The sequence below is a fragment of the Ipomoea nil genome, unplaced genomic scaffold (genome assembly GCF_001879475.1).
Source record: "Ipomoea nil cultivar Tokyo-kokei standard unplaced genomic scaffold, Asagao_1.1 scaffold3069, whole genome shotgun sequence".
In the NCBI taxonomy this organism is placed as follows: domain Eukaryota; kingdom Viridiplantae; phylum Streptophyta; class Magnoliopsida; order Solanales; family Convolvulaceae; genus Ipomoea; species Ipomoea nil.
The window spans coordinates 1,113,889-1,122,747 of record NW_017619497.1 but is presented as its reverse complement, the minus strand read 5'-3'; positions in this window follow the sequence as shown (position 1 = coordinate 1,122,747).

The following is an 8,859-nucleotide window of genomic DNA, read 5'->3' as shown; positions in this document are numbered from 1 at the left end:
ATTAAAACTCAGACTGTTTAACCAAGCCAAACAGTTAATAGTGATCAAACAAATCAAATTTGGCTGATAAGCTAATTATGTTACCACTTACCAAACAAGGCTATGGCCCTGTTTGGTAAATGACTGTTAGCGGTTGCTGATTGGGTTAATTAGATGGTATAACTAGTTGATAACATTAGCTGATTGTAGAAAAGTATTTAGTAAATTAGCTGATAGTTTATAACTGTTTGGTATAATTTCTTTTCTCAAAAACCTAACTAAAAAACTTTTTGAATTTTAGCATTTTAAAGTTACAAGCTAATTAATTAACCAAACATTTATATTGATTTTTTAACCAAGTCAAACAATAAATAATAATCAAATAAGACAAAACTGACTATAAACTAACTATTTTACTAAAAAGACAAATACCTATATATATCTAGCTAGCTTGTACGTACAAGAATGAAGATGTGAATTAGATTAGAGTAGAAAACTTGTTTTATGTGCTGTTTGGAGGAGGGAATATTTGCCTTTTTCAAGTGTAGTTTCTTTTTACAGAGGACTTTTATGGTGGGACTTAAAACAATCATGCTTGGAATTGGATTACGTTTAGCTTCACTATACATCATATCGCTATCTCTTATCCCTTTTCTTTTATATTCTTCTTCTATAGAGGCTTGAAAGGTGGCACTCAAGGTATGAACTTGTCGGTTATCTATTGATGACCAGCTTCCTAGATCGGACAATGTGTTGCTTTGACCCATCGAACATTAGAATATAAGGTGTAAAATGTTTTAAAAAATATTTTCATTTTCATTTTTAAAAGTAACTGTGTCATTACCTTTAAAAAAAAAAGAGGAAAATCAAACAAATTGAGAGATACAAAAGAAATGAACAAAAAGTTACTGTATTTTTCTTGAAATTTAGGTGCACAATGTAAGAATTTCAATCTTAGATGAGTTGTCAAAAGTTCTCTAAGTACTGGTTTGAAGTTCGCTTCCAATTAATTTGATTAATTAAACATCACATTCTAGTTCACCAATTTTTATCATTTCTATAACGAACTCAATGCATCAAGAACACAAAAGCATCACTGAATCACCTTGCTTTTGTGATATGCATATTTGATCCAAAAGACCTCACACGTACCATACCTGAAATGTTCAGAACAAATCGTCCATTGGAATCGTTGCTACTGTCAAACTCATTCGAGCTTGAAATTGATTTTTTGATGTTGAAGTCACCAATTGCATCTAATTGGCCAGCATATGCTATGGGTTCGTCAAATTTGTGGAGTATTGAAGCAAAGGTAGGAGACGAGGGAGTGGCAACAATTAGTACGTTGAGCCTCACCAACCAAAATCATTGATTCCTATGACATTTAATGGGCTTGTACTGCTTGCCTCTTCAACTGATTCCATCACGATAAGTAGTGACTCCTCCTTAATAACAACAATACTTTTGGATCAATCCCCTCTAATTTGTCAAATGCGAAATGTTTAGTACAATTGCAGCTTCATACAAACCAGATTTCAAGATTGATTCATCCAAGTTGGAGAATTTGTTGAGCCTTCAAGTGTTTTTTGGTTGAGCAAATCAGATTGAAGAGAGTGTGCATTATTAACTCCCTTTAGCTTAGCCATCTCCCGTATATAAGTGAAAGAGATGCGCCGATGATATGATTTTGCCATTCTCTATCACTTCTTTTGGTATATTTTCAGCATTCAATTTGTGCAAGTAATGCATACTCATTCTTCTTACGCTATTCATGTTTGCAACTCATATAACAAAGCCAACACCTTTAAATCCAATATAATTATGAAATTGAAACAACAATAATATTGTTGACCTATTTTAGATTCAAATATGTTCTTTTTACAAACTAGCACCAATAAACCAATTGCACATAAGACACTACCAACAAAAAGAAATGGGCAAGCTAAGCAATGAAGACGAAACAATGACAAACCTATCCATAAGTGAATTAACAAAATTTAGAGTAATTCCAACCAAAAGTAATATCTACTGCGTAATACCATACCAACTACAATAACTATTTAGATAATTGTTTTTAGATAAGTGCAAACATTAATTTTAATTTTAACTATAATGAACTTCTCTTATATAATCTTGCATTTATATACTTTGAGTTACCTATTTAAATACAAACTAAAGCTGGACATTAAATCAGTCGCGAAATGCGCGTGTAAAAATTAGTATTATTATAAATCTAAACTTTACATAAACACTAAATTACAAGTACATCATATATATTTTTCATTCACTATGTAGCAAGTTAATAATGTTGTTGCTATATGTTCATAAACAAATTTAAATATGCATAAATATTACAGTAGGAATAAGGTTCAAATTGGCCACTGAACGTAACCTAAAAATGCAATTAGGCCATTGAACGAAAAAAAAAGTGTAATTAGGCCACTGAACACTCTAAAAATGTGCAATTTCACCTGATAGCAGGTTAGCCTCAATTTTAGCAGGTTATCAGCTTACGTGGCAGCTGAGTTGGCATTTTTAATAAATTTTAATTAATTTTTAATAATACTTTTTTATTAAAATTTTTTTTTTAAAAAATAAAAACGACTTTATTTTATTTTTTATTTAATTTTTTCCAATTTTTTATAAAATTTATTATTAAAATTAATTATTAACAATTATTTAAAATGCCAACTAAGTTGCCACATAAGCAGGTAACCTGCTAAAATTGATGGTAACCTGCTATCCGGTAAAATTGCATACGTTTGGAGAGTTTAGTGGCCTAATTGCACTTTTTTTTCGTTCAGTGTCCTAATTGCATTTTCAGGTTACGTTCGGTGGCCAATTTGAACCTTATTCCATTACAGTATAAGTGCATCATGCGTGAAATATGCGAATGACGATTAATTATGTTATCTTGAAATGATATTATTTTAAATCAAGGTCCCGTTATTAGCCGGTCCGATCCAATTGCAAATCTCTACAACTTTAGTGAATTTGCTATTTTCCAAACGTGGCCATTAATTTAACTTAGATTGTGCTTGAAAAAATGGTTAGAATGATTGATCTAATTCTTTTTCAAACATCCATTTGATAATGTTGCAATTAACATAGTTCACTACTTCTCTCAGCATTGAATTTTTAATTGAAAAATAAAATTTTGATAAAAACTGTAAATTATTCTAATTTCACAATCCTCAATATAACCACCCCAATTTCACTACTTATCAAACTGATCATTATTCTCACCAACTATTCATAGATTAGAAGTAAATCAGTTTACTTTTTTTTTTTTTCACAATTACAAGATCTTGATAAAAGTAATTAAGTGGGATCTTAAAAATTGTGTGGCATTTATGCACCCAAGTGATTTATAGATGGTGAAATCATTGCAGCATTTCAAAATATTAAAGCTAAGAATTAAATAACACCTGCCCACCCATCAGCGAAACTTGGACTGCTGGTTATCATAATCCACGTAGTTTAATTAGCTTATGAAATTACCTATGATTTTTTATTCCATTCAGATTTTCACATACAAAATGGAATCAATATTCTAAAACTCAAACAATTCTAACTAAGTTGATCGAACACTTAACTTGGTAATCACAATTCAAAGTTCTACTTCTTGTGATAGCTGCTTATTAGACTTCTCAGTTTGAACCGAATAAGATAACTAGGAAAAAACATAACATGATCTTAAAATTATGGGTTGAAGTAGTCCAAACCAAAAGAAACTGCATGCAGTTGAATATGACATGTGTAGTTCAAATATTACATTGGTTTAAAGTTAATATATGTTTAATTTGATGAAGTTTCTTGGATGATTCCAATTAGTCTTTTTCTTTGGAGACAGAAATAATATCTTACGTTGAAGCTTCAAATGTAGTTCAGTCCAGGCAATTATATATAATTGTAACACCATGTGCATTTGCATGTGCATGTGCTAGAGATGGCTTGCCCCATTGGTAAGTCTAATCTCCGATATGGAGTAGGTATGTAGGCTAAGATCTATTTAAAAGTTCTTAGGAACAAGTATCAATGTCACGTACCCATCATGTTTTTAGAATCTACAAAATGTTTATAAATGAGACACTTCTAACTAAGTTTATCGAAGTGTTAATTAACTTGATAACAACAAAATTTTAATTGATAAGTTATGAAGAATAATATAGCTAGACTGGTTTACTTTTTACTGACTAAGTTTAATATTTTTTTCATTTAAATAAATGTACTTTCAGTGGTGTTTGGTTCAAGATATATAAAATAACCAATATTATATTTTGCTTGGTAATATAGTATTCCCATGTTTGGTTCAAATTATGTAATTTTTCATAATGTCACTTAACCTCTACATAAGATTTTGAAAATTGTCAAATAGACCACTAAACTTATCGATTTTGTGCAATTGAGTTACTGAACTTAAAAAGTGTGCAATTAAATCATTAAACAAGTAAAATATGTGCAATTACATTATTGAGACGTTTTTCCAATTCTTTTCAGTAGAATCCGATCATATTACTTATATGATATGCACTAAGAATTTCCCTTTCCTCTATCATACTAGTTGAGATGAAAGAATGAAATGTTTTCAACTTAAATTTCATTTTAAAAAATCATAAAAATATCCCAATGGCACATATTATGCTTGTTTGATGGTTCGATTGTACACTTAATTTTTAAGTTCAGTTATCCAATTGCACAAAAGTAATAAAATTTAGTGACATTTATATTTGATACTTGTTTCTAAGATTTTTAGCTATTGTGAAGAGAATGTGAGATACTCTTCTTTTCTTTAGGTATTCTCACATTCACTTATATTTTTACTAATTGTTTAATCCATTGCTTTTTCTGCTACCTTAATATTTCTTAAAGTCAAAATCTTAATTAATTATTTTTAAATCATTTACTTATATATTTTACCATTGCTCTATTTATTTATTTTAATTTTGAAGTTTACTAAAATACATGAAAATATGTTAAATGTATTTGATGGGGACATGGGACATGGGACTCCGGGACCCATTTTATTTGGAAAGACTAACGGATGGTTGGTCCATCTCTATTGGGGGGGTGTCCACCAAGCTACCACGCATCTTGTGTACTAAAGGACAGGAAGCTTCACTTATACATAGGAGTGCGCTAGAAGCAAAGTAGTGGGGGGACACATGTGTGGCCAAGAATGAAGGTTGCTCAATGCTGTCCATTTGTCAACCATCCGTTAGTCTTTCAACAATATAAGTAGGGTGCCTTCCCAAAACTTAAAAGGCATCCCTTGCTCACTAAATCCCTTTTGGTTCATTGGTTTGAGTCTCCTCCCTTCTACTGGTATACACCAGGGTTCAATTCCTTGCGATAACATTGTTATTTCTATTCATTATTTTGGTTATAACTTGAGTTGCCGGTGCAAGGAATGGAAGAAAAGAAGAAAGTCACATGAAATGACAATTTTGCCCCTCCCATTTAAGACTAATTGTTAATTTTAAATTTTCCGGTCACATTTGGCCGGTAATTTAGCCGGTGTGATCAAAATTGATAAAAATTGCATAGTCAAGGTACTTAATTAATATTTTTGAAAGTCAAGTGTTGCAATTAACACAACCCCAATAGTCAGTGGACCAAAATTGAAATTTTCTCTATTTCTTTATTATTTGAGCCACCATTTTGGGCCAGTATCTCGGACTTTGTACGTATTCTTTTGGACCTAGCGCCCCGAGATAAGAAAGTTACTATTTTCCTACCCCGTTTTGTACCTATATACCCGGTTTATAGTGGACTCGGTTCCAATAAAACTATTATTATTAAAGTAAAATAATCATTATCTTTATATATATATATATATATATATATATATATATATATATATATATATATATATAAAGCAGAATCTAGCCACAAAGTTTTCCTCCAAAGTGTGAATGCATTTTGATATAAACAAGATTAGCAAGTATGAATGCATTAATTGTGTGGGTAGATGTATTTATACATATTTTTTTGAAGTTATTATGTGTATTTATATTTTATTATTATAGCTCTATCTCTATATATATTAAAGCATAATGAAATATGAAAAAAAATGTATTGTATTCAAATTTATTGGTAAAGTTTTATATTTAATATAATTTGTGTATATATTCATTTAAACCTCAATTATAATTAATTTGACTCCACATATATAAAGAGGAGAAATTAGATAATATAAAATATATATCGTTCTTACATAAATAATCTTTTTCAAATGCATAAGTTTTTGGTGGAGATTTTCGACAAATATCGCCCGTTATTTTATTTACAAGTTTTATTTAAATACGTTAGTTATATAATTAAAGTAGTTATTTCAAATTCAAATTCCTTTAAAAAAATTCAAATTCAAATAATAATACAAGTAACAATAAACTTTAAAATCAACATAATAATAGCATAATTAAACTTTTAAAAATATTAAATATTACATTGTATAATTATACTTACATTTTTATTCAAACTAATTTTGAGCTCAAGAACTCAAGTACGTTTTTCTGTTTCCACAATCATTACTTTCTTTGCTAATTCAGAGGATGTCAAAATTTAATTTGTAAATTTGTTAAATTAATAATAATTCGTGCATCGCACGGGACAATAGTCTAGTAACATAAAAGATAACTCTTCAACTAAACATGTATGTTTATATTTACATACCTTAGTTTTAATCAAACACACGAACCTAACATTTCTCAAATCTAACATTTTCTTAGGTAATATAACATTTTGTGAACCAAACACACTTAAAACTACTTTGACGATTAAATACAGAGTCATTTTAAAAAATTAATTTTCTTTTAATTGATTCTAATAATTGAATCACAAAACATATTTACATTTCCAACATTTTATCATTACACATCCTTTATTTAAGAGTGAACACAGCCTTCAATTAAATTTATAAATTTTCTAATTTAAATAAACTAATAATCAAATTAAATTAATTCATAAATTACAGCATAATTGTATATATGAATAAAAATTGAATTAATTCTATACAAAATAATGATACTCACGAAACAAACAATCAATTTGAATCCAAGAAAAAGTGCAATTGTAGAACTAAAAATTTAATTAGTATTGTACACTATATGATACCTGTAAACAAACAATTCATTTTCTTTTCTAATTCACTCCTTTCAACCAAACACATCATCGAGTTACAAAATCTTAAACAATTAAAAATTCACTTAGAAATTTCTAAATTATTTTTTGTTTATTATAAATAATTCTTATTAGGCCATCCACAACCTTGAAATTTCACTCATTGCAAGGCTTACATGGCTTTTTTTTTTTTTTTTTTTTTTTTTTTTTTTAAATGACGTGTAGGGTGTAGCAATTCTGACATGCCAGAATTACAAATGTTGCAACTGGCGTATCAGAATTGGCAAATTATGTTGTGCACACACCATGCATGGTGCACACAGATGTAAAAACGGCGTCGTTTTACTTAAATAAAAAAAAAAATAGATTACTGTTAGTTACGTGAACATATGTTCATAGTTTTATAATTTCACATTATGGATTTATAGTTATGAAATTATGGATGTGTAATTATGCAATTCTGGATTTATAGTTATGAAGTTATGAATGTATAATTATGCATGCAATTCTGAGCGTATAGTTATGAAGTTAGATGTGTAGTTATGCAATTCTGAATGTATGGTTATGAAGTTATGGATGTGTAGTTATGCATGCAATTCTTAATGTATAGTTATGAAGTTATGGATGTGTAGTTATGCAATTCTGGATATATAGTTATGAAGTAATGGATGTGTAGTTATGCAATTCTGATTTTTTTTTTTTAAGTCGGACATCAAAACGACGTCGTTTTTGCAACCGTGTGCACCATGCATGGTGCATGGTGCACACGGTTGCACAGCATAACGCTCCATCAAAATTGCAATGTCTCTTTTTGAGTATTATTATTATTATTATTATTATTATTATTATTATTATTATTATTATTATTATTATTATTTTGTTGATAAAATAAATAATTTTTTTATAAGATGATGTGATATTGGGACTATTTATGAAATAGGAGAGATAATTTCATGGATGAAGAGTGAATAGTAAATAATTACAAATTTAATGATATGACATTTTGGAAGTGAGAGAAAATTGTATGAGTAAAAATAGCCTTAGTCCTTTCAAAAAAAAAAAAAAAAAGATAGCATATGATCTCTATTGCTCCACGTGATTGTTGGAAAAAAAATGCTTGTATAATTGTATTATGTAATATTTTGAGATACAACAAAATACAGAATAAATAAGGGAATAAAAAATCGAATCATTTGACATCTTCAGTCGTGTACTCACTTTCTAAGTCTTTAATCTCCTTTTACACGTAACATGAAAAATATGACAATGATGAAATTAACCTTTAATCTCTTAGACTTTTATCAGTGTAAGACCGTTCATCTCAGACCTCTCTCAAAACACTTGTCTAACTTTTCTCAAATCACTATACTCTTCCTATAAGATTCTATGTCCCTCCAAAATGGATGTTGATGGTTTTGTTGAAACTAGGTATAGAGGCACAGAATAGGGGTTAGAGAAATAGTAGTATTATTGCTCAGGGCACTAGGCCCAAAATAGTATGTACAAAGTCCAAGACACCAGCCCAAACTATGTTACCAATAGGACATGAACCCTGATATGCCAACTAGAAGGAGAAGACCATACCACTCAACCAAAGGAGTCTTTATGTTTCTTAGGTGTGTCTTAACCGGACATTCTCCCCCTTTTATACTGTTACTGGCTCCACCTACACCATCCACGTGTACATCATCCCAAGCAGACCAGCTCACACCAACAAGTGTCCTACGTTGTCGCGCCCTATCTCCTTGTTGCCACCAT